Source organism: Podarcis bocagei (genome assembly GCF_964188305.1).
Source record: "Podarcis bocagei genome assembly, chromosome: 7".
NCBI classification, from domain to species: domain Eukaryota; kingdom Metazoa; phylum Chordata; class Lepidosauria; order Squamata; family Lacertidae; genus Podarcis; species Podarcis bocagei.
Window position 1 is genome coordinate 24,946,133 of NC_138132.1, and position 24,676 is coordinate 24,970,808.

General features: G+C 46.5%; 1 long non-coding RNA gene across 5 annotated transcripts in view; it reads right to left on the minus strand.

Moving 5' to 3' along the window:
- LOC308591346 overlaps window positions 1–24,676 on the minus strand; it is a 37,298-nt gene that overhangs the window by 5,048 nt on the left and 7,574 nt on the right. The window contains exons 2-3 of one of the 5 annotated variants that reach the window (XR_014010114.1): window positions 14,851–14,962; window positions 2,639–3,831 (exon numbers count right to left, since the gene is read on the minus strand). This is a non-coding gene — a long non-coding RNA (uncharacterized lncRNA). Of the gene's footprint in view, window positions 1–2,234; window positions 2,589–2,638; window positions 3,832–14,064; window positions 14,110–14,850; window positions 14,963–24,676 lie in introns of those variants that run through there. The other 4 variants (XR_014010116.1, XR_014010117.1, XR_014010118.1 and 1 more) reach the window with 4 other exon arrangements.

A 24,676-nucleotide genomic window follows, 5' to 3' on the forward strand; every position in this document is an offset into this window, starting at 1 on the left:
CCCAGAGGCAATGCTGTTTCACACTTTGAGAAAGATGATTTCAGCTGTCTCTTTACAGGAAGTAAACAGCTCCCAAGGAAAAGCCTGGGCAAATGTCAACACTCTTGTTCATAAATGGTTTCGCTGCTCCTTAGAAAACCAGGCACTTACAGGTCAACAAAACCAAATAGTGGGAAGGGATCTCAAGGGTCATGCATCTCATGCATGAACCTGCATATGACCAGACAAGGATGCCTGGGATCTTGCACAATGTGCAAAGGAAACATGAAGTCTGCAACTAGCAATGCTGTCTGAGGCAGTGGCCATAGACCACCTGGCTTGCAGCTTTTAAATCAGTGGCAAGGAACTCTGTGTTCCTCCAAATGTTGCCCCCCCAACCAGCCCCAACTAGCAATTGATGTCTTTTTAAAGTTATTTATTATGGGGGGGGGTGTAAAAGTCAGTTTATGTGGGCTTAGTCTTTTTTTTTTTAAGCGGCATGTTGATAACTTAAAGAAAACTAAGTTATCTCACATTAAAATCAATGGGATTTGCAAGAGCTTAATTTTGGCCCAAGCTCCCTAACAGGGGGTGTAAGACAGTGATCACTTACACTTTCATATTGACCTGACAAATCCTTCATTTGCTGTTTGCACAAGGCTGCAACTTTCAGAAACAGTGCATTACCAAATGTTTCTTCTTGAGTTCAAGCAGATTATGCCCTCTGAACCATACCAGAGCTGCAGGGACATAGCTAGCTGCTCTGGCACTTGGAGCGGCACTGCAGGCCAGGCCCCGTGGTAAGTGTCACCCCCCCCATGTTGTGTCATTTTGTCACCCCCCTCAAGGATGACACCTGGGGTGGACTGCACCCCGGCACCTCCCTTCCTACGCCCCTGCAGAGCTGTTGCAAGACTATTCATACACACACTACCCTCCAAATTGTAAGCTGAAAGGAACTTTTCCAACAGAGCCTAGCCCATCAGAGACTGACAACATAGATTTGGACTGCAAGATATGTAAATGAAGGTGAAAAGGCAACGTAAGTTAGCTAACAAATCCTCCATCAGCAAAGCTCAGTTCCAGTGAAACAAGCATATCACACGATTTCCCACTCCCATCATTAACAGGCTAGCATTTAGTCTTCTTCTAATTATCGTGCGTACTGGCCAGCAGTAAAGACTTACAACATTCATCAATGAATAATAGCTGTCCACTGCTCCGGCTAAAACTCTGATTCCCAAACAAGTATAGAAAAGTTTGTAGCAAGCGTTTTAAGTGCTGGAATTTGCCCCTTTTCCACAACGTGCAGTTTAGAGAGTATACATACAGAGAAAGTTGACCCAGGGAAACTTGGGTCAGGGTGGAGAGCGGCATCTGCCAGTGGGCTAGATTATCAGCTTTCCCATGGTCCCACTATGGGCCACCTTAAAAGGTAGGTGGAGCCTCCCACCTGTCAATCACATGATGCCACCATGGCAGCAGGTGATCCAACTACAAAGGGACAGGGGCTTTCATCAAAAGGAAAGGGAAGATACCCTCCAAATGGGGCTTACAGTCAGGCCAGGGAACCCTCAAGTTCAGCCAATCCCAGTGGGGTTTGCTTTTGGAACTGATCATCTGACTGGCACCAACTACGAACCCCTTTTGGGGAGGAATCAACAGCACCTGAGAGTGCACAAATAGAGTCAATCCCAGCAAATTTGGTACCGGAATTTAAAAGGAGCCAAATGCTGGCCCCGATTCCTAATGAATGAGCAGGAGTGTGCTTCAAGAGTCCCAATTGTTCTTTCGCTTATTCATCCCACACCGGGAATACATATCGATCCAGTTTTTGCTTTCAGTCTGCAAACAATACGCAATTGATTACGTTGTCGTCCCCCCCCCCCCAATTTGTATTGTGTTCCCTTTGCTTTGAAATGAATAAGGTGGAACAATGTAATGACAACATAATTTAAGCAACAGCATAAGTTATGTGATTTTTGCCAATGCGGACAGCGAGACCAATAACGTCGTTCTGGGCAGAATGCGAACTGCAGTGGAATGGAAACAGTACTGTGTGTAAGAAACACAGGGCAAAACATCCCTACTAGTGACTAGTAGTCACTGGCAGGCTTATCCTTCATTGATTTCTCTACTCTCTTTTTAAGAGCCATTAAACGAACAAGAACATCTGAGAAGTTACTCCCTCTCTTCCTGCAAGTTCTTACAGGAGAATCTCCTATATAAAAATAAATAAATACAGCAACTGATTCACCCTTTTCTTCTTTAAGGGTTTTTTGTTGTTGTTTTTGTAAACACCCGGGATACAAATAAAAGACTGAAAATTAATCTGGCTTTTTTAATGAAGGCTAAATATACTTATTCCATTCAAAAAGGCAAACGGGGGAAAATCCCAAAGAAAAAGCCATCCATTGTAGCAGAACAACTCACTACCATCTAAAACCCTCTCTCAAGCATTTGACTTCCATCCCTCTCCATTTTCCAAAAAAACCAACAACGAGTACAATTTTTAAAAAATAAGTCATTCAATTGCATTAGAAGGGAAATGCTGTAGGATAAAACAAGTAGAACTGAATTAGAAAATAAAAGGGGAAAGCCATCCACATCTGGAAGGACCATTTCCGCTTATTAGCAATGTAATGAAGCGCATACTCACCAAAAGAGGAGCCAATCGGAGGGAGCCCGTAGGTGAGCCAGCAGCATCCATCAGAGAGCAACACATGGAAAAGAGCGAGAGAGGCAACATATTGATTAGCCAGGCAACGCAGCTTTCAAAAACAGCTGTACGTACAAGTGACCTTAATCCACAAAGGCGAGAGAGTTCATACCTACAGATTTTCTTTATTTCCCCCTAAAGTCTAGCAGCAGTTGTTCGTTAAGATTTCCTCCAGAGCAAAAAGCAACTAAAACAGCCAGAAATTCATTCTGGACACTTTTTAGAGGTATATTTATAATTAAAAAGAGCTAGCATGGGTGGGGAGGAAGGTTTAAAAACCAGCCATGTGTTATTTAAAACACAGACGCTCCAAGCATCCTGCATATGGCCAGTGTGAGTGTTCCTTGTTTTTTGTTTGTTTTTTAATCTCAGCGATGTGGGTTTATGGGAAGCTTTGGGTGGTAATCTCACATACGGATCCGATTTTCACAACCCAAAAATCAAGGAGAGCAAGGAAACGTCAGAGAATCCAGCAGAGTTTGGGAGAATGGAAAATACGATGCTGGAATTTGGAGGCTGGGGGGGAGCTGATCGGCTGCATGCTCCGCTTCTTGCTGGGTCTGGCTAAGCCTGGATCAGTTACGTAAGGGAAGCCTTGTTGGGATGGGGGAACTGGTGGTCTGAATCTGTCCAGCTCAAACTCTTAATGGGTTCTGACGGAGCCCTCTAGCGGATTTTATTTTTTTTACAAAAAAGCATACTTTTTAATTAAATTAACACTGCAAAGCCAGCTGATCATCCCAAATCCTACACACGAAAGGCGGTGACAAGTAAACACACCAGGTTGTTTCTGTTTAACTATAGTTCCACAGTTTAACTATGTGGTGCATAAAGGAAGAACTTCTTTTTATCTGTTCTGAATGTCACTGGGTGCACGCAAGCATTATGAAAGGAGGAGGAGAACTTTCCTCTACCTACTTTCTCCATATCATGAATAATTTTGGCAGTCTTCTGTCATGTTGCCTCTTACTCATCTCCTCTCCAAACTAAGGCACCACACTGGCTACCCGTCACCTTAGAGTTACAAAACATTGTCTGTCTTCCTGTTCATTATGGAAGTTTCATTGGATGCTTTTGCCTGAAGACGGGGGGGACAGGGGGTGAGCAGGGCATGAGCTTGCAAAAGTGATTTCCTAACGCCAGTTCACAACGTGAGAAAGAGGATGAAATCTTGACTTTGCTTCTATCTTTGCCCGGTGAGGAAAGACAAGCACAGCTACACCAATGTACAAGGTGTCCCCCACTGTTTTCTGTGAGCAGCTGTCTGCTTCTACTCCCTTGCAGGAGACGGCCGGGGGGTGAGTGAGCATCATCATCAAAGTAACCACAAAGTCCTGTATCCAGACAATGGCAATGTATCTAATCTAGCTCTATGACTACCAGAATCAAGGTTATGGTCTCTTTGGCCTTCCTTTGTCTGCCATCGCAGGAGATGGATGGGGAGTCTAAGTGAGCTTGGAGGCGTGATTAGGCTCATTTGTCTTGCACCTGCTACCTCCATAGTTGGGAAAGGGTGGGGTCTGGTCAGTAGCCTGAGCTGCCATGTGGGACGAAGCCAGCAAACAGTCATGTGCAAAATGCAAATCACAGCCAAGGGACTAGCCAGGAGCAGAGCGCCAAGGACTAAGCCAAGTAAAAGTGATACAGTGGTACCTTGGTTCTCAAATGGCTTAGTTGTCGAACAAATCAGCTCCCGAACACCGCAAACCCAGAAGTAAGTGTTCTGGTTTGCGAAAGTTTTTCAGTAGCTAAATATCTGACGCGGCCTTCCACTTGAGTGCAGGAAGTTCCTGTAGCCAATCGGAAGCCGTGCCTTGGTTTTTGAACGGTTTCGCAAGTCGAACGGACTCCTAGAACGGATTAAGTTAGAGAACCAAGGTACCACAGTATTGCTAGAAACATATGAAACTAATAATAAAAGCTGAAACCACTAAGAAATCACAAGAGCCACTGAAGATGATGATGATGATTTTTTTGTGGACCAGCCACTCTGGGGAAACTTCCAACATAATATGCAGAAGCACAGCAACAACCACAACAGAACATCACACACTAAAAGCTTCCTGATACAGGGCTGCCTTCGGGTGTCATTTGAAAGTCGTGTAATTGTTTTATCTCTTTGACATCCGCCAGGAGAGAGTTCCACAGGGCTGGCGCCACTACCAAGAAGGCCCTCTGCCTGGTTCCCTGTAACTTCACTTCTTGCAATGAGGGCCTCGGAGCTGTACCCTAGTGTCCAGGTTGAACAATGGGAGTGGAGACACTCCTTTGGGTATACAGGGCCGAGACTGTTTAGGGCAGGGGTAAGCAACCTTTTTCAGCTGTGGGCTGGTCCACTGTCCCTCAGACCTTGTGGGGGGCTGGACTATATTTTTTTTTGGGGGGGGGGTAAATGAATGAATTCCTATGCCCCATAAATAACCCAGAGATGCATTTTAAATAAAAGCACACATTCTACTCATGTAAAAACACACTGATTCCTGGACCATCCGCGAGCCAGACTGAGAAGGCAATTGGGCCGGATCCGGAATCTGGGCCTTAGATTGCCTACCCCTGGTTTAGGGCTTTAAAGGCCAGATGAGCGCTGCAACCCCAGAGTCATTCATGACTGGACTTAATGGACAGGGGTCCCTTTACCTTTACCTTTTAAGATTTTGAATTGTGCTCAGAAATGTACTGGGAGCCAATGTAGACCCTTTAGGAGTGGTCTATATTTGGTCCCTGCGGTTACTCCCAGTCACCAGTCTGGCAGCCACACCAGCAGCCCAATTCTGCCAACAATACTACAAGGCAAGATGTCCAGGACTGAATCTTCTTCTGTACTTCTTCAGATCTGCAGAGCACCCCAAGCGCTGAAGAAAGAGACCCAAGGGTTCACATTGGGCCCCAGGGCCTAAGGTTCTCCACTTTTCCTTTAAAAGGAGCAAGGTCTAATATACCCCACAATAAGAAGAGCCCTGCTGGTTTACATCACTCTCATAGAATTTGAGCTTTCTCCTGCTTTTCTGCCCGGCAACTGGCATTAGATGGCAAACCTTCCCTGGATACAGAGGCTCTGCTTAGCGCCCTTAGATAGAAAGAACTCAGCCCAGCTTTGGGTAGTGAATACACAGAAGACAAAGGACATTAGCGCACAGCAGTGGGGAAGGAGCATGGAAAACATCCTCCCTCTCTTGGTTTAAGTCTCATCTCTCTCTCTCTCTCTTTCCTGATGCTTTGCTGAGCACCAGGCTCCCTGCCTGGATGAGAGCCGGCTCAGCGGCTCTTTCAAAAAGCAAACAAAACTGTCCTCCTCTGACCTGGGGATGTTATCTGGGCAGCCAGTGAATAAACAGCCCTCTCGAAGTCCACCTTCTGGAATAAATCCCAAGAGCTTTTTGGACTCCCCAGCCTAGGCAGGGACACAGATGGTCCTGGAGATTATAACATATAGGGGAATTAAACAAGGCCACACAAATGAGCTTCCTCATTCAACCCGCCCCCCTCCGCAGGGTTGGCAGGTGCTCCTGGGGGCTAGTGGTCAGGATGTGTTCATTACAAATTGTTTACCTCTGGTGTCCTGCTATGCAAGGGACAGACGAAACGTGGCACACAAAAGGGGGCTGAGAGATGGGAAAGATAAAAATGGGGGTGGGAGGGGGAAGACAGGCAGGGCTGGAAACCGGAAGGGCCAGCTGCCTACTGAGAACAGAGACCCTTGCCGTCATGTATTCCTCTCCTTTTAGGCTTGGTTTTGTGTGTTTTTTAATAGTCTCCCAAGAACGATTAGGGTCCGGGTGGCAGAATTGCACACAGGGAAGAGGCTCTGCAGCTGGGATTGATCATGCTGGGGAAGGAAATAAATAAATAACAAGATGCGATATTTATCTTGCTGAAAAGACCCTTCTGCAAAAGGCCATCATCCATGCTTCGGCGATCACAAACGCTCGTCCGAAAAGATAAAATAGGATAAGGAATTATGTTGGCTTTGTGCTTGAGGTCCCATCCCATTCGTGTGACTTCTGCTGTATAATGAGACATGGCACCGGTGGGGGTATTAAATTACTTAAAATCTCGATGGGCGGAAACCAATCCCTCCCCTCCACACCACACACTGAACACAGACACAGGCAAACATGCGGAAGGTTGCAATGCCAACCCCATTTGCTAAAGTACTAGGACAACGGTAGGCAAACTGGAGCCCTCCAGATGTTTTGCACTGCAACTCCCATCATCCCTAGTCTTTGGCCATGCTGACTGGAGCTGATTAACAGAATCTCATAGCACTCGCTACAGAGAGAGTGTGGCAATTCTATAATTCTTCTCTGGCTCGGATTTGCATCTCAGGCAAAGAAAAACCAAGCCCCTTTCCTCTTCCCGTGCAACCATATCGGAGTCTAATTTGCGTGGACTCAGCCATATTACTTCCCTTCTTGTTGGAAGGGAGGAGAGAAAGAGCTCCCTTCCAAGTCAAGCCAGGATCCAAGCTTACTGATCACTAAAGTGCCTATCACATAAAAAGTTCATACAGGAAAGGGTCAAAGCTCAGTGGTAGATTATATCTACACTGATGGCACTGCACAAAATAGTATTATTACAGTGGTACCTCGGGTTAAGTACTTAATTCGTTCCGGAGGCTCGTTCTTAACCTGAAACTGTTCTTAACCTGAAGCCCCACTTTAGGTAATGGGGCCTGCTGCTGCTGCCGCGCCGCCAGAGCACGATTTCTGTTCTCATCCTGAAGCAAAGTTCTTAACCTGAAGCACTATTTCTGGGTTAGTGGAGTCTGTAAGCTGAAGCGTATGTAACCTGAAGCGTATGTAACCTAAGCTACCACTGTTCTGCATAATCATGGGGCTCCAGGTGACTCCAAATCCATAAATCTGCAGAAAACAGCAACCAAAATCCTTGGGGGTCTGGAGCACCTTCCTTACAGAGGGAAAGACAACTAAGAGGAGAGGGATGTGATATAAGGTTTACAAAGTGATGCATGGTATTGTAGAGAAAGTGGCATTCTTCTCCCTCTCATAATGACAGCTGAGTCTCAAAATTGCTCAGCTTCAAAAGGGCTACAACCCCAAACACACACTTGGCCCACAATAGTCAAGTTTTTATAAAAGCCATTTGCTCCACAGGCTATGAACCTCAACTCCTCCCTGACCACCCCCCTTTAAAAAAGTAGCTATCAACCATCACACTACAGAAGCGAATGAGAATGCAGACAACAGAAGAAAACACAGCTATCCATGCACACACGTATTGGCAAAGCCATGTGCACTAATGGGCAGAAGAGTATTTAAACTTGTTTGCGCATGACACCTCCCTCTCTCTCTTCTCTCTCTCTCTCTCTCTCACACACACAGACACCATCTTCCATTTTCTGTTCCACATCAGAGAAAAGCACCAAACAGTGCTGCTGACCCCATCTGCCTGCTTGAAGAAACGAGCGACTCGGAAGGCGGCAGATTGGACAGGGACAATCTGTCCCATCCGCGAGAGGTTTACCTTCACGTCATAGACACGTGCGCTCACCATAACATCAACAACACTGCGGGAAAGTCACGTTACAGCACAACGTGGAGCGGGAGGGGGGAAGGGAGTAAGTGGGTCATGTATCGCCCTCACTTACGTCGATCCCTAATGCTGTAATTAATGGAGCTTCTGCGGGAGATGTTTACTATTTAGAATGCTAACTCTCATCAGAGCCAGCAGATCTCTAGGTGTATGCAGATAATTTTAGATGCGTGTGTATATATGTTTGTATCTCAATACAGACATAAATATTTCCAGGTAGTCACTTAGCTTCTATTTTTGCTACTTATGTTTGCTCCACTTATTATCAATTATTGTTATTATTATTCATTGAGCTTATTAGTTGCCTTTTTAAAAAACCAATGAGACTTACAACAACAAATAAATAATACGCATCAATACCAGCGTAAAACAAACTATAGTAAACTCTAAAGCACATTCATATTTTTAAAAGGCAGGATTAAAACGCCACATCCATGGAATGAGGCGCTTATCGGGAGGTTTGCAAGCTGTCCTTAAGCACAAGGAGATTTTTTGCAAAAATGGGCCTTCTTTCCCTCATACCTTCCCTCTCCTTTTAGTGTCCTCATCTCCTGGCGGTGGGCTGGTTGAAACCGCAAGACACTGCAATCAATGCAGCAGAGGGAATGTTGAAATCCACCCTGGAATTCTTTCAGCATAAAATCGTTCTGACCAGCGCCAAATCCCTGCCCTACTCTCGGTGCTGTTCTCGCAGGGGGCCAAAGTCCTTCTGATCCAGGCACAGCCCATAGTCAGTGTGAGGTCAGTAGAGGCCTCCAGCACACCAGGTCCAGGTCTTCTCAGAGTCAGGCTGCTTGGGAATTCAGCCAAAATTGAGTGGCAAACTCCATCTAAGGCAAAATACCAGCCCAAGACCCAAAAATCATGGGCGCGTGCACGCAGACACCGAAAATCGTGGGCAAGCAGGTACAATCTGGCCCAAGGAGGGATCTCCGCAGGACTGATCCAGCCCAGGCAAGATAAACCTTGCTGACCCCTAGCTTAGTGCTTCAGAAAATGTGTTATTTGGTAAGTTCACCTTTAAATGGGAACTGAACTGAGGTTTCCCCCACCCATCCAGCAGGCAGCATCCGAACCAAAGTCAGCCACCCGTGGGCACAGGATTGCCCCATGGCTCCCACTAATTTCCAAGGGTTTCATAAATTTGCTCCTTGGCAGAACTGTGCTGTCAGTTACATGGACTTAGGCTGAGTTATAGCACTACACTGAAACTCCTTCCCATTATAAAGCTGCATGGTTAAAATGTGTGCCCTCAAGCATTTTTTTTGCAGTCCCATTCACATGGCATAATGGTTTCTTCAAACTATCTTGACAAAACAAACCCAGGGTTGGATGGGGGAGAGAGAAGGGGATTTGGGAAAGGGTTATATTCAGACAGGTATCGGTACAACACTGAAACATCTAACCCTATCCCTGGACATTCTTGTAGAAGCAGGCTAGTCCTGAACATGATATCTGCACTTAACCTTTGCAGGCTGCCAGGTCATTTTGATGGGGCGGTGGGGGACGTTATGTTGAAGATACTGGCTGACCTTCTGAAAGCATTCCTTGGCATGCAGAACTAATGCGTTTTCCCTGTTTCAAAGAAGACTTGATGGCTCGATAAGGGGAGATAATGGATATACATACATTGATCAGGAATGGGGTGGAGGTGGGGAGCAACATTAGAGGAGGAAAAATGATGAGCAGGGTGAAGGAAGAGGGCAACAGCGCTACATGTAGACGCCAGGACTCTCCCTCAAGCGTTGCCATGTGCACTCAGATATGTGCTTTATCCCCCAGAGAGGTGCTAGCAAGCACGATCAGGAGGAGCAAATTAACAAAACCCTTGGAAATTAGTGGGAACCATGCTTTGGGTTTAGTATTGGGCTTTGGGGAGAATTGGGATTATTGTGCCTATAACAGCTGTGTGACAGGCAGAAATTCAACCAGTTAAGTCTTTTTCTAGTATGGAAACACAATTATCAGGGAAAGCTTCACCTGTTCACATTCTGCCTGTCAGACTTTTTATTATTTTATTATACGTGTGGCCACTGGTTTATTTTTGGACACTCTACTCCAACTGCAAAAAGGGACAAATATTTGCATATGACACAAAGAATATGCAAATGTGTGTCTTGTTTTGTCTGTGGGTTAGAGGGTCCAGAAAATCCTGTAGCCAATCCCCAATACCAGGGGTGGGCTGCTTTAAGGCTGGCAGGATCTACTACTTTTTCTCTTAGATCCATCAGGTTCACCAGCTACAGCCAGGTATAAGATCAGGCACAGGCAAACTCTGGCGCTCCAGATGTTTGGGACTACAACTCCCATCATCCCTAGCTAACAGGGCCAGTGGTCAGGGATAATGGGAATTATAGTCCCAAACATCTGGAAGGCTGGAGTTTGCCTATGCCTGTATAAGACAGTGGATCAGGCAGGCAAGCATATGCTAAAAATGAAGGGAGAGGGTGTCTCTGAGCACATGCTCAATCTGGACACTTATTATCAGACCCAGAACTGATCTTACAAGCCCTTCCACACAAAAATCCACTCCTGGTTTCCCCCCAAGTGTTCTTTTCATCTGTCTAACTTGTGAGGGGGTGTACAGTGGTACCTCGGGTTAAGTACTTAATTCGTTCCAGAGGTCCCTTCTTAACCTGAAACTGTTCTTAACCTGAAGCACCAGTTTAGCTAATGGGGCCTCCTGCTGCTGCCGTGCCACCAGAGAACGATTTCTGTTCTCATCCCGAAGCAAAGTTCTTAACCTGAGGTACCATTTCTGGGTTAGCGGAGTCTGTAACCTGAAGCGTATGTAACCTGAGGTACCACTGTAATTTTAGTTGTTGCTGTTAGACCACTGGGAGTCGGAAATCCTTGCTGCTCTACTACAAAGCATCCAGCACTCTACCAGGAGAGCTCAATCCACCTTCTGCCAGCCCTTCATTGACACGCACTGTCCTCTAGCACCAGCCTCAGAGCATCACTTGCAGCACAGACCCAGCACAGTTGGCGGGAGCAGGCAACTCGGAGAATTGGTAAAGACACATAAACTAGATCTATTGCTCAAATCCGGGCCGAGGTCAGCCGTGGCCAAAAGTAATTACTATCTGCGGGCCTAGCCAAAATGAATTGCAAATCACTTCTAAGAAGAGGATTTGCTTACATCTCTCGCACAGTGATCCTTTGCAATGTAGCAAGAAGGGAAGCTTGTGCTCAGGATGGATGAGGAATAATAATAATAATAATAAATTTTATTTATATCCCGCCCTCCCCAGCCGAAGCCGGGCTCAGGGCGGCTAACAACAATAAAACAGTATAAAAGTATAGCATAAACAACATTCTAAAATCATTCATTATAAAATTAATTAATTCAGGCCACTGGCAACCATTGGGCCAGAGCTCCGCGAAGATTGCTGAGGGAGGGAGTCAGGCTGTGCCCTGGCCAAAGGCCTGGTGGAACAGCTCTGTCTTGCAGGCCCTGCGGAAAGATGTCAAGTCCCGCAGGGCCCTGGTCTCTTGTGACAGAGTGTTCCACCAGATCGGAGCCACAGCCGAAAAAGCCCTGGCTCTAGTTGAGGCCAGCCTAACTTCTCTGTGGCCTGGGACCTTCAAGATGTTTTTATTTGAAGACCGTAAGTTTCTCTGTGGGGCATACCAGGAGAGGCGGTCCCGTAGGTACGAGGGTCCTAGGCCGTATAGGGCTTTAAAGGTTAAAACCAGCACCTTAAACCTGATCCTGTACTCCACCGGGAGCCAGTGCAGCTGGTGTAGCACCGGGTGAATGTGATCTCGCAGCGAAGACCTCGTAAGGAGTCTCGCTGCAGCATTCTGCACCCGCTGGAGTTTCTGGGTCAGTCTCAAGGGCAGCCCCACGTAGAGCGAGTTACAATAATCCAGTCTGGAGGTGACCGTCGCGTGGATCACAGTGGCTAGGTCAGGGCGAGGGAGGTAAGGAGCCAACTGCTTAGCTTGGCGGAGATGGAAAAATGCCGCCTTTGTTATAGCTGCAATCTGCGCCTCCATGGAAAGGGAGGTGTCGAAGATTACACCCAAACTCTTCACGGACAGTGCTGGCACTAATTGCGCCCCCGCAAGAGATGGGAAGGTTATTAATGGACCTCAGTTTGGGGGGGGAAAGGGTATTATGGCAAGGCAGGGTGGGGCATTTGGAAAGCATTGAGATACACCCCTTGATTAGAGTCACCGATTAGGGTTTGCTTACAGGTTGGGTTTCAAGGAAGCAAATGAGTCATTAAAGTGGTAATAGCTTCTTCACAACATTCCTCAGGGGTTTTGGAGAGATGTTGCAAGAAATTTTGTCTTTGGCAAGCTTGGGGTGGCAGCCTGGGCCACTTGCAGCAGGCAAGACCTTTATTAGGACCAACCAAAATGTCACAAATTAGCAAATACACTTTCAAGTTCTTCAGAAATCTTCATCAGGCAGGACGTTAAAAAACAGGAGTGGAATATAAGGCAGAGAGAGAAAGCTGGCGTTAAAACCATAAAGCCTGCAGTTGTAGTAACTGTGCAGTGCAAACACCGGTCCTGAAAGGCCTTACTCTGGCTCATAGAACCTTTCCAAGCACAATTCAAAGTGCTGGTGAGGACCTTTAAAGCCTTAAATGGCCTCGGCCCAGTATACCTGAAGGAGCATCTCCACCCCTATCGTTCAGCCCGGACACTGAGGTCCAGCTCCGAGGGCCTTGTGGCAGTTCCCTCACTGCGAGAAGTGAGGTTGCAGGGAACCAAGCAGAGGGCCTTCTCAGTAGTGGCACCCGCCCTGTGGAATGCCCTCCCATCAGATGTCAAGGAAATCAGCAACTATCTTACTTTTAGAAGACATCTGAAGGCAGCCCTGTTTAGGGAAGTTTTTAATGTTTAATGCTATATCATGTTTTTAAAATTTGGTTGGGAGCCGCCCAGAGTGCCTGGGGAAACCCAGGCAGATGGGCGGGGTATAAATAATAAATTATCATCATCATCATCATCATCATCATCATTATTATTATTACTACCTACTCAAAAGTAAGCACCACCAAGTGGACCATCAAGGCCAATGATGTGTTCCTATGCATGTTCACTCAGGAGTAACTCCCACTGTCATCAGTGGAGCTTCCTGGCTAGCAAGCAAGTTTAGGATTGAAGCCTTAATGGGACTGGCCTCTCAGGTGCTAAGTTGGAACAAAGAATGGATGATCTCTATTAAATGGGGCAGGTGGCGGGTGCCTGTTTTCAAAAGAGACATTTCCTCCTGGGTGCCAAAGAATAGGAAGCTCCTATTTTAGAATGATGCTTACCATTATTAAATGATATATATGTGCATCACTTAAGAAATAAAAAAAGCAGAGCTGGCCCAGGACATTTAAGCAGGAATGCCTCCTCCCAACCCCCCAAAAGAACCTCAGGTGCATAATACTCATGACTAGCTAAGTTGTTTTAGCAGCCGAGGCTGAAAAATCCTACAAGGGCATTGCCCCGTCCCTGGCAATAAAATACAATCACCATCACAATACAGCAAGCAGTTTAATGCCCTTACGTGACTCCCAAAATCATCTGCCTCAGGTGGCTGCAGAGGTGGATCTAGAGAGCGGGGCAGGGGCGGCAGGGGCGCTGGGTGCCCAGCCGAAGAGGGAGCCTTCTCAAAGCCCAGTAAGCAGAATGGAGGCATGACAGCTCTAACAGGGTCCTAGAGTCCTCCCTCCTCCTTCCCAAAGCCAGGCAAGCACTTATCAGGCTTTGGGGAGGAGGCAGGGGGTCTCTAAGACCCTGTCACTGCCTTCACACCTCCTTCCCCAAGTCCAGCACTTTGTTTACCTGGCTTTGGGAAGGCTGTGGGGGGGGGGTGTCAAGGTCCACTCCTGGTGGCTGCTTCACTATACCTAATGGTAGGAGCGGGAAAGCACATTTCATCTATTTAGAACTATTATTTCTCTAATATGCAAGTTTATATAGATTTAATCTACAGTCGTACCTTGGAAGTCGAACAGAGTCCATTTGACTTCCAAAACGTTTGGAAACCAAAGCATGTCTTCTGATTGGCTGCAGGAAACTCCTGCAGCCAATCAGAAACCGCGGAAGCCCCGTCAGACGATCAGCTTCCAAAAATAGTTTGTGAACCAGAACACTCACTTCTAGGTTTCAATTGTTGGGGAGCTGATTTGTTCGGGAGCCAAGGCGTTTGAGATCCAAGGTACAACTGTACTGGCTAACCAGTAAGGTTAATCTTTTAAGATTTCTTTAAATTTGGGGCACAAACTTCAAATAAGGCCAAGGTAGTGACGTCACCCAATTAAGTACCAAGTTCAGAGTACAGGGGTACTTTGGTTCTTGAACAAATTGGCTCCTGAACGCCGCAAACCCAAAAGTAAGTGTTCCGGTTTGCGAACATTTTTTGGAAGTGAATGTCTGTTCCAGCTGTCGGCATTGTTTCCAATCAACCAATCAGAAGCCGCAAACTTGGTTTTCTAACGTTTTGAAAGTCAAACTGACTTCCAGAACAGATTGAGTTCAAGAACCAAGGTACCATTGGAGTCACAAATGATTAATTTTATTGCTCCCACAACAAACTTCCACCCAGTGACGCTGTCACCTTTTACATGCCTTTTTGTTTTCAACCTTACCTTGTTTGTTTCATCCCTTCTGCATATACACCTGTCAAATTCATAATTCTTCACAACGCAACAGGTAAATTAGGCTTCGCCAAGAGGCTCGTGTCACAAGAAACCAGTTTGCCTGAGGCAGAAAGGAAAGAGAGAAAATGCCATTACCATCTTAGAAGTCTGAAGCAACGAAGGTATTTCCATCATGCTGGATCCACAAATCAAACACGATCCGAGGCAGTAATGCTTCTGAAAAGCAGTTGCTGGAACCTGCAGGAAGGGGAGAGCACTCTTGTCCCCAGGTCCTGCTTCTGAGTTTCCCATAGGCATCTGTCTACTATACAGCAATTATGCCTTTCTGAATCTGCCTTAGCTCAGGAACTAACCAGCACCCCAAAAAAGGAGTACTTTAATGGTATCTATAAGGATGTGACAGAGCATTGCCTGCCCGAAAATTAAAGTGAAGAAGAGGCTATTCAAGCTCAAAAGAACAGATTTTTAATATAGCTTGGGCAGTTTGTTTTAAATATGGAAACCGAGTGTATTCTGTCTTTATGTAATTTCCGTACACGCCATTCTAGATATTGCCTGCCATTTAAAAGTGTAATAAACACAAACAAACAATGTGTTCCATTTTTCCCCTCCCCCAAAAAATTCCAACTGAACATTATCACTTACCAACCACATATTCCACCCCTTCAGCTCCACATTTTGTGTACAACTATCATATCCCATTTGCTGCGGCTGTTTTCAGTAGCGGGCAGAATGGTGGGGCTGCACCGCTCACCTGACCTCCCTGCAGCTACGTTGCTGCTGCATCCTGGGATGGGGAAAGGGGAGAGAGGCGAGGTCAGCATGGTGCAAACACACCAGCAGGACAACCAGACTGGCTCCGCTGGTGTGTTTGCGCAGTGACAACTTGGCCACCACCTCACCTATCCCCGTCCTGGTATGAAGCAGCGACACAGCAGGAGGGAGGTCAGATGAGCAGCTTCATCATGCCCTCCATTCCGAATCTGAAGGTGAATTTAGCCAGTTTGAGAGCCCGAATACATCCTGGAGACAGAGGCAAGCAGGCACCCACACACACACAAGAACGCAGTCTGTCCATTACCTGACCATTAAGGGTTCCCTCATCGAGAGGCGAGAGACAAAAGAAAAACCATTCAGAAAGGAGAGACCTCGCAGCCCTGGACAGAGCGTTGCTGAGCTCTGAGAAGCTGCTTGAACCTCTGGCAAACACAGTAACAGTTCCTTTGGAAAATAATTAGGCCAACTGCCACCCACACACCCACACCCTCTGGCTGGGAAGCTTGCATCGTCCCCCTTTCCAAGTAAGCAGTGCTGGAAGTCAATTCTGGAAGTTGGGTAAACTCTGAACAGCGGACAATGGCAAACAAGGCCTGGGAGCCCGTCTGACAAGTTCCAGATTATGTAAAACACCCGAAAAAATCCATTGTGAACAAGGAAACGGCAGTCTGTTTCTGCCTTCAGCCAGCTGGCAAAAGCGGGGCCAAGGCCGTTTGCCAACTGTGAGAGAAAGTAATTTAAGCCCAGAGCGTTGCATCACCACATCAGCTCGTGATGCAAGGTGCCAGCGAGCAAAGCAGCAGTAGCACTCTGAGACAGCAATCCAAAAACATACTTCCTTTATATGGTATTTCTTCCTTTCCCTAATCAGACGTTGCAACAGGCTCTCCTGCAACACAGCTGCAGTTTAAGGAGTGTGGATGCCGCAAGGCAACAAGCCTTTCTGGAAAGCAACGTCTGCAGGCAAGGAAGGATAGTGGGCAGCCCAAAGGTTCTGAGAATGGCAGCAGGACCTGTTACCAGCAATGTTAGCCATGCGGCTACATGTATAGGAGCCAGAACTTGGCTCAAATTGTTTGAGCCTAGTTTGTTTTCACTAACCACCATTCCTTGAGCTTGGACAGCAAAGAGCACTGTGGGAAGTCCTAAAAGGAGAACAGGATGTTTTGACCTCCTGATGCATGTGAAGGAAGCAGAAGGACTCGTTCCCCTAATGCTAAACTGTGGTTTAGCATTGTTTCTGAGCAGACACCAAGTGTTTTTGCTATTTTTATTTCATGCACGTTCATCCATGCAAAAACAAAAAACACCCCAATACTTTGGTTTAGCCCAACAGGAACAGTCACTCAGTGGAGAGCTAGAAAGAGGAAAATGAAAGCTCAAAAGAAATTGTTACCTTTTAACTATGCCTAAATTTTTATTCAACTTAAATCCCGCAGGACCCACAAAGGCAGCCTTCTGTCATTAGTAAAGTCTCACCAATTTTACTAGAACTTACACTAACACACAGTAATTTAGCCATACTGTGCTTACGGTAATTAACTTAAGTTAACTTGCTCCACCTTTGCTTTGCAAAATCATCAGAGTGAATCACTTTCAGGTTTCCCCACACGAAGAACTGAACCAGTTCCAGAGATGCGCCAAACCGATTACCAAACTGCTTGTGGTTTGAACTGAAACGGCTTCAGCTCCACCCCAGCCTAAAATGTTAATTATGTGCAAAGTAACCAACTGGATTTTGCACATTTGTGTACATGTGATAGATCTTTGATATCATAGCTGGCTGCTTTCTTCTATAGTTCTTACTATATTCATTTTAAAAAGGGATCAATCGTGCTGAAGGCATAACAATAAACTTGAGCAGGTGGTAATTATTCTTCTGGTCCTACATGCAGTCCAGATCCACAAGCAAGGAAGGGCGATCACATGATTTCATTCGGAGGCTCTCCAATATGCATGTGAATAAGCTACTAAGAACAAATAGAATCATAGACTTGTATAGTTGGAAGATACCCTGAGAGTCATCTAGTTCAACCCCCTGCAATACAGGAATCTCAACACATGGTCTCCCATCCAATTTAAACCAGACCGGACTCTGCTTAGCTTTGCAAATGTGCTAGCAATTTTTATTGCTGCACTGGAGGTCTAGATTTAAAGGGGCACATACCACCTCCTCCTCTCCTTTGCCACAGGTATGGGAAACCATTGGGCCTCCAGATGTTGCTGGCCTACTATTTCCATCATCCTCAGTCATTGGTCATGCTTGCAAGGGCTGATGGGAGTTGTAGTTCAGCAACATCTCGAAGGCAAAAGATTCCCCCCTCCTAGCCTAAGCTTCAGATCCAGAGTTTGATTTGGCTAAGGGAAAGAAACAGGTTCATGTCCATTAACCCCCAGCAGGGCTAACAGCAATACCACAGGTGGTGGGGTTCAGCTGGGAAAGTGACATGGAGCAGGGTGTAGCCAAGGTGGTGTAGTGGTTAAGAGCAGTGGACTCGTAATCTGGTGAACCGGGTTCGCTTCCCCGCTCCTCCACATGCAGCTGCTGGGTGACCTTGGGCTAGTCACACTTCTCTGACGTCTCTCAGCCCCACTCACCTCACAGAGTGTTTGTTGTGGGGGAGGAAGGGAAAGGAGAATGTTAGCCGCTTTGAGACTCCTTTGGGTAGTGATAAAGCGGGATATCAACTCCAAACTCTTTTCCTCTTCTTCAGGGTGGACATTGTGTCCTATTCTGCAAGAGGACAGCCATATCTTTGAAAGGCTGCCTGGTCTAAGTCTGGTTGAGAGACAAATCCAGTGTTCGAAACTCCCATTGTTCTAGGCACATTTGCAACAGGGAATTTCATTAGTGCAAGCAGTTTCTGAGCTCTGGGCACAGTACTGCACCTAAGATTTCAGATTAAAACTGCAGAGTGGAAGGAAAGGACCTTTTTCTGCCTCCCCGTTTCCAGCTACTCTCTGAAGGCTGGAGAAGAGACCTTCTTAAGAATATTAGCAGGGTGGGCAGGAGAAGGACTAGACCATATGAAAAATGAACATAATATTTGAGCTGCAGTTCATTCATTTCAAGCTTTGTATTCTTGTTATATATATATAAAAGCGTGCCTAGACATTCTAGTGTTGCACCATGACCTAGGCTTAAGGTGCCATTTAGCTCCTAGCTTTCATATCTCCGTTTCTAACACTGGATAAATTATCCTTTTTTTTTCCTTTTTCCTTTTTTAATTTGAGTTCGGGATTTTTACATACTGCATAAATCATCCTAAGAAGGAGGAGCATGAGAGGACCTTGACATTGCCCACCCACAGTAAGAACATGGATAGCAGACTGAGCTGCCAGACAGGTCATACTCTATCCTATTTCCATTTAATTATAGTATTAATTACTAAATTTGCATCTATCCATAAAAATCAGGTCATGCAAATCCCTATTTTTTGCCCTCTTTGGGACTGAGCGTCTCCATCCCCATCATTCAGCCCGGACACTGAGATCCAGCACCGAGGGCCTTCTGGCGGTTCCCTCATTGCGAGAAGTAAGGTTACAGGGAACCAGGCAGAGGGCCTTCTCGGTAGTGGCGCCTGCCCTGTGGAACGCCCTCCCAGCAGATGTCAAAGCAATAAACAACTATTTTACTTTTAAAAGTCATCTGAAGGCAGCCCTCTTTAGGGAAGTTTTTAATGTTTGAAGCTGTACTGTTTTTAATATTCAGTTGGAAGCCGCCCAGAGTGGCTGGGGAAACCCAGCCAGGTGGGCGGGGTATAAATAATAAATTATTATTATTATTATTATTATTATTATTATTATTATTATTATTATTATTATTATTATTATTATTACTGATGCAGCTTGAGCTCACCAGTGGCAAAGGGTTTCACCCCTTCGCCTCAACCACCCTCCCAGAAAATTCAAATGCCAGTCATCACGCCCCTCCCGCCACTTCAGTTCCTGAGGGAAAATAATGCTAAAGGCTTTGAAGAGATCTGGGTCTCATTCCTAATTACATTAGGATGAATGGTTCAAACAAGAGTAGCACACCCTACCCAAAAATGTCTGCTGGGGCAAAGAAGCAAACCTGCCAGATCTCCATACTGAGCAGGTAATTGCCTTAAATCCTTTTTCTTTCTCTCTTTTTGGCTGACTCACTACAGGTGCTGAGCAAGGGGTAGGAACACACCTGCTGTCACTTCAGCTTGGAGCAAGCCATTTCTCAGAGCCAAGCAAGAACCCTCCTCCTGGTCGGAGGCAAGCTGCTCCTTCGACACGGTTAATTCCTAGCCTGAGGCAAGCGACCGATTTTGGGGCAAGGAGTTGCATGCTGGCTTTGAGCCAAGTTCCACATTAAGCTTCATGCACAGCGATATCCGTGTCACTGTTTTGTCTTTAATTACATGTATGTGGGGGTTGCTGGTTTTAATCCAGGTCACCATGGTGTGGGGAGGGGAGGTTTATCCCCCCCCCCCAGTCATGTAGTTGGAAGGCTTGAAGGAGGAGAAGGTCCCCCACATTAGGGAGGAATTTGGATTTGGATTTGATATCCCGCCTTTCACTCCCCTTCAGGAGTCTCAAAGCGGCTAACAATCTCCTTTCCCTTCCTCCCCCACAACAAACACTCTGTGAGGTGAGTGGGGCTGAGAGACTTCAAAGAAGTGTGACTGGCCCAAGGTCACCCAGCAGCTGCATGTGGAGGAGCGGAGACGCGAACCCGGTTACCCAGATTACGTGACTACCGCTCTTAACCACTACACCACACTGGCTCTCCATTTTCATCCTAATGGCAGGTAGGTGTGGTGCCAGTGCCAAATTTTCGTATAAAAGCTATAGCTTAGGGCCCCACGCTCTTGGGGTTCCCCCAAAAATTTCACTATTAATATACAGGTAGGTAGCTGTGTTAAAGGGACACGGGTGGCGCTGTGGGTTAAACCACAGAGCCTAGGACTTGCCAATCAGAAGGTCGGCGATTCAAATCCCCGCGACGGGGTGAGTGCCCGTTGCTCAGTCACTGCTCCTGCCAACCTAGCAGTTCAAAAGCACATCAAAGTGCAAGTAGATAAATAGGTACTGCTCCAGCGGGAAGGTAAACAGCATCTCCATGCGCTGCTCCGGTTCGCCAGAAGCGGCTTAGTCATGCTGGCCACATGACCCGGAAGCTGTACGCCGGCTCCCTTGGCCAATAAAGCGAGATGAGCGCTGCAACCCCAGAGTCGGCCAAGACTGGACCTAATGGTCAGGGGTCCCTTTACCTTTAGGTAGCCGTGTTGGTCTGCCATAGTCGAAACAAAATAATAAAAAAATTAAAAAGCACACGAAAGCTCATACCAATAACAAACTTAGTTGGTCTCTAAGGTGCTACTGGAAGGATTTTTTTTATTTTGTTTCAACTATTATTATACTTCTTAATTGTATTTCAGTTCAACAATCACTTTGATAAAATACATATTTTGTTATGTGCAAATGGCTTTAGATACCTATTAGGTCCATAAATTACCATGTAGCATATATTCAACACAAAAAACAGTGACAATTTGTTGTTGACAAAGGACAGCTGGGCATACAAAGGGCCCCATTACCTTCAGTAGCTTAGGGCCTCATCAAACCTAAATCCAGCCCTGTGGGGTGGGATAACTGGAACGTGTCATTGAACTACAACACCGTCTTTTGGTTGTCTATATAGAGAGGACAATATCAATAGCAGGTCCAATGGTGAAGAAGGCGACTTCTGCACAAGATATAGAAGGAAATGAGGATCAGATGGGGCTCGTCAGCTTGAGAAGGAAGCTGATCTAGGCTCCACTGCCTTGTGGGGCATCTCTGGGAGAAGAAAAGGCTACACAAGTCTGGAGTGGAGTACCTAAGATAGTTGGATGGCATCTTGCACACCTCCTTCCGGCAACTCCTGCAGCCCAGCTGTTGCCAGATGTATTTCTCTGCTTACCTTTGGACCACATCAACAAGGCCAAGAAGGGGGTCTTGTTGTCTTGGCAGCCCAGGACCTCCAAACACTCTGCCCAGGCTTGCACCCCAGGGAAGTCACTTCAGTGCTGCCAATGCAGCGGTTTGACTTCACCCGCAGAGGTGCAGTCCATTGTCTCTCAAGACAGTTGGACGCCAGCGGTGATGGTCCACATCACCAAGGTCTTTGGGGGAGTCCCTGCTAGGGAGTTGAGGAACAGAAGGGAGTACCCTGATCAATGACATGGCAGTAGCTGCCTGGGGGACCAGACAGAAGGATTCCACCCCAGAACATTTTGTTGCGGGTCCCGCCAATTAAAAATGCTCAATGCAATTATCTATTTACTTATTAAACGTATACCCTGCCTCTCCTCCCATGGGAACCACAAACACAAATGCGATCAAGCGATACAGTCAAAAATAAAATAAAATATTTAAAACATTTTCATTAGTCCACTGGCAGAGATCAGCAACTACATAGCAATGACAAGTCCATTTCTTTTTTGGGCCATTTCCCTTCCATCGATTAGGATTGCATTCAAGAAAATAGCTTCCACTGCCCTCCACCACCACCCCTTGTGCTTTGGCAGCTGGCCACGCTACATTTCCCGACACAATTGCTGCGTCTGGCTGGGCTCTTGCCAGAGTGGCTCGGTGCGGCATGTCACACCAGTGGCGCTACCAGAGGCGCAGATGAGGAATCGCTTTCTGAGCCAAGCCAGAGGAGGCTTCGGGAATCTTCTAGAAAAGCTGCATTCTTTTCAAGCTTCTGTTTGCTCATCTTCTGGTTAGAACAGACTCAAGAGAGCGTCTTTCATTTCCGCCTTGGAAGCTTTATTTGTTTCAAGCCCCAGATGTCAATTAAACATTACAGATGTTATTATTCAGACCTTCTAAATCATCCTACCTGAAAATGTAAAGTGGGCAGCCATGTGCGCTTATTTCATCGATCTAGGGAAGAGCAGGGGCCAAGAGGGCCTATATGCCACAAATCAGAGAGTCCCTGGTTCAAACCTCACCTCTGCCTGAACTCTCTAGGGACCTGGTGGTGAAGCCATTCCCTCAAATAAAAAAAAACCCTATGATTAATTGACTTAACATGCCATTCATCAACCAAAAGCCATTGCTTTCAATGCTCAGACATGCTCTGTTCAGGGTAAGTATAATTTCCAGCGGAGCAGCCTCTGTTAGTATTTTTCAGCAAGAACAACAAGGAGTCTTGCGGCACCCTCAAATCTAACAAATTCATTCATTCATTTCTGTGTAATTATAAGCTGCCTTGCAGGGCAAAGCCCTCTTGAGGCAGCTTACGGATGATTAGTTTCACAAGAATGTAAGAAGTACGTTTCTGGACGAGGCTAGTGGCTCAATTAGCCCGGCATCCCCTTCTCACAGGGGCCAACTGGATCCTTCAGTCACAGCAGGGTCTGAACACACAGGCAACCTCCCCACTTGCAAGTCTCAGCAACTGGTATTCAGAGACATGGGGGAGCGGGTGGCGCTGTGATCTAAACCACTGAGCCTCTTGGGCAGGCTTCCTCAACCTCGGCCCTCCAGATGTTTTTGGCCTACAATTCCCATGATCCCTAGCTTGCAGGACCAGTGGTCAGGGATGATGGGAATTGTAGTCTCAAAACATCTGGAGGGCAGAGGTTGAGAAAGCCTGCTCTTGGGCTTGCCAATTGGAAGGTCGGTGGCTCAAATCCCCATGACAGGGTGAGCTGCTGTTGCTCTGTCCCAGCTCCTGCCAACCTAGCAGTTTGAAAGCACACCAGTGCAAGTAGATAAATAGGTATCGCTGCAGTGGGAAGGTAAACGGCGTTTCCATGCGCTGACACTCATCACAGTGTCCCGTTGTGCCAGAAGCGGTTTAGTCATGCTGGCCACATGACCCGGAAAGCTGTCTGTGGACAAACGCCGGCTCCCTTGGCCTGAAAGTGAGAAGAGCGGTGCAACCCCATAGTTGCCTTTGACTGAACTTAATCGTCCAGGGGTCCTTTACCTTTTTTACCTATTCAGAGACATACTTCCTCTAACAGTGGACTGATCCAGCAAGACTCCCAATCAGCCCCAACCAGCATAGCCCACGGTCAGGGATGATGGGAGTTTTACTCCAGAAATAATCTAGGGGGCCACAAGTTCCCCATCCCTGCCTTTGGTTTGTTTCCTATAAGTTTCTTCATCTAAACTCTGGAGCATTTTGCACAGAAACTAGGCAGCGGCTTCCTGCTGACAAGCAAGCCATGCCTCACCCACCATCATAAGGAAGGTTTGCCTTTTAGTTTGCACAGGAAACAGTGGTGATGATTAACATGTTGAAAGCCCAAGCCTACATGAGATGGGAGGTTCAGAATAGGTACATCACCACAGAAAGCAAGTTGCCATTTTGAGGCCGTATTCTTCAATACGACTCAGTTCCTGAAATTGGTACAGATAAAATATAACTGATCGAATTCTACAAGATTTAGCATAACTGTGTGAAAACAGTAAATATCCAAGGATCCCCAGGCATGCACCTCCAGATGGTGGAGACGTCAGGCACTATCCTGGCAACCGGGCATCTTCATTTGGCCGCAAGTGGCCAATAGCCAGGTGCAAAATGCACCGGGCGAATTTCAAACCCTGCCTCAGACAGACCCCCTGACAGACCCCATTGAGGAATCTCATGGCATTACAGTGGTACCTCGAGTTAAGAACTTAATTCATTCTGGAGGTCCGTTCTTAACCTGAAACTGTTCTTAACCTGAAGCACCACTTTAGCTAATGGGGCCTCCTGCTGCTGCTGCGCGATTTCTCTTCTCATCCTGAAGCAAAGTTCTTAACCTGAGGTACTATTTCTGGGTTAGCGGAGTCTGCTACCTGAAGCGTCTGTAACCTGAAGCGTATGTAACCCGAGGTACCATTGTAGCAGAATTTTCTGAAGTCTTCAAGGACAGCACCACATACAACGCACTGCAGTAGTCTATCCTTGCAAAATCCCATCTTCTTCTTGCCTTCTACACTTCTTCAAGAAAACACTAGCCTTGTGCACTCTAGCACTTACCATCATACACAAATTTAATAAAAAATAATTAAAAATACCTTT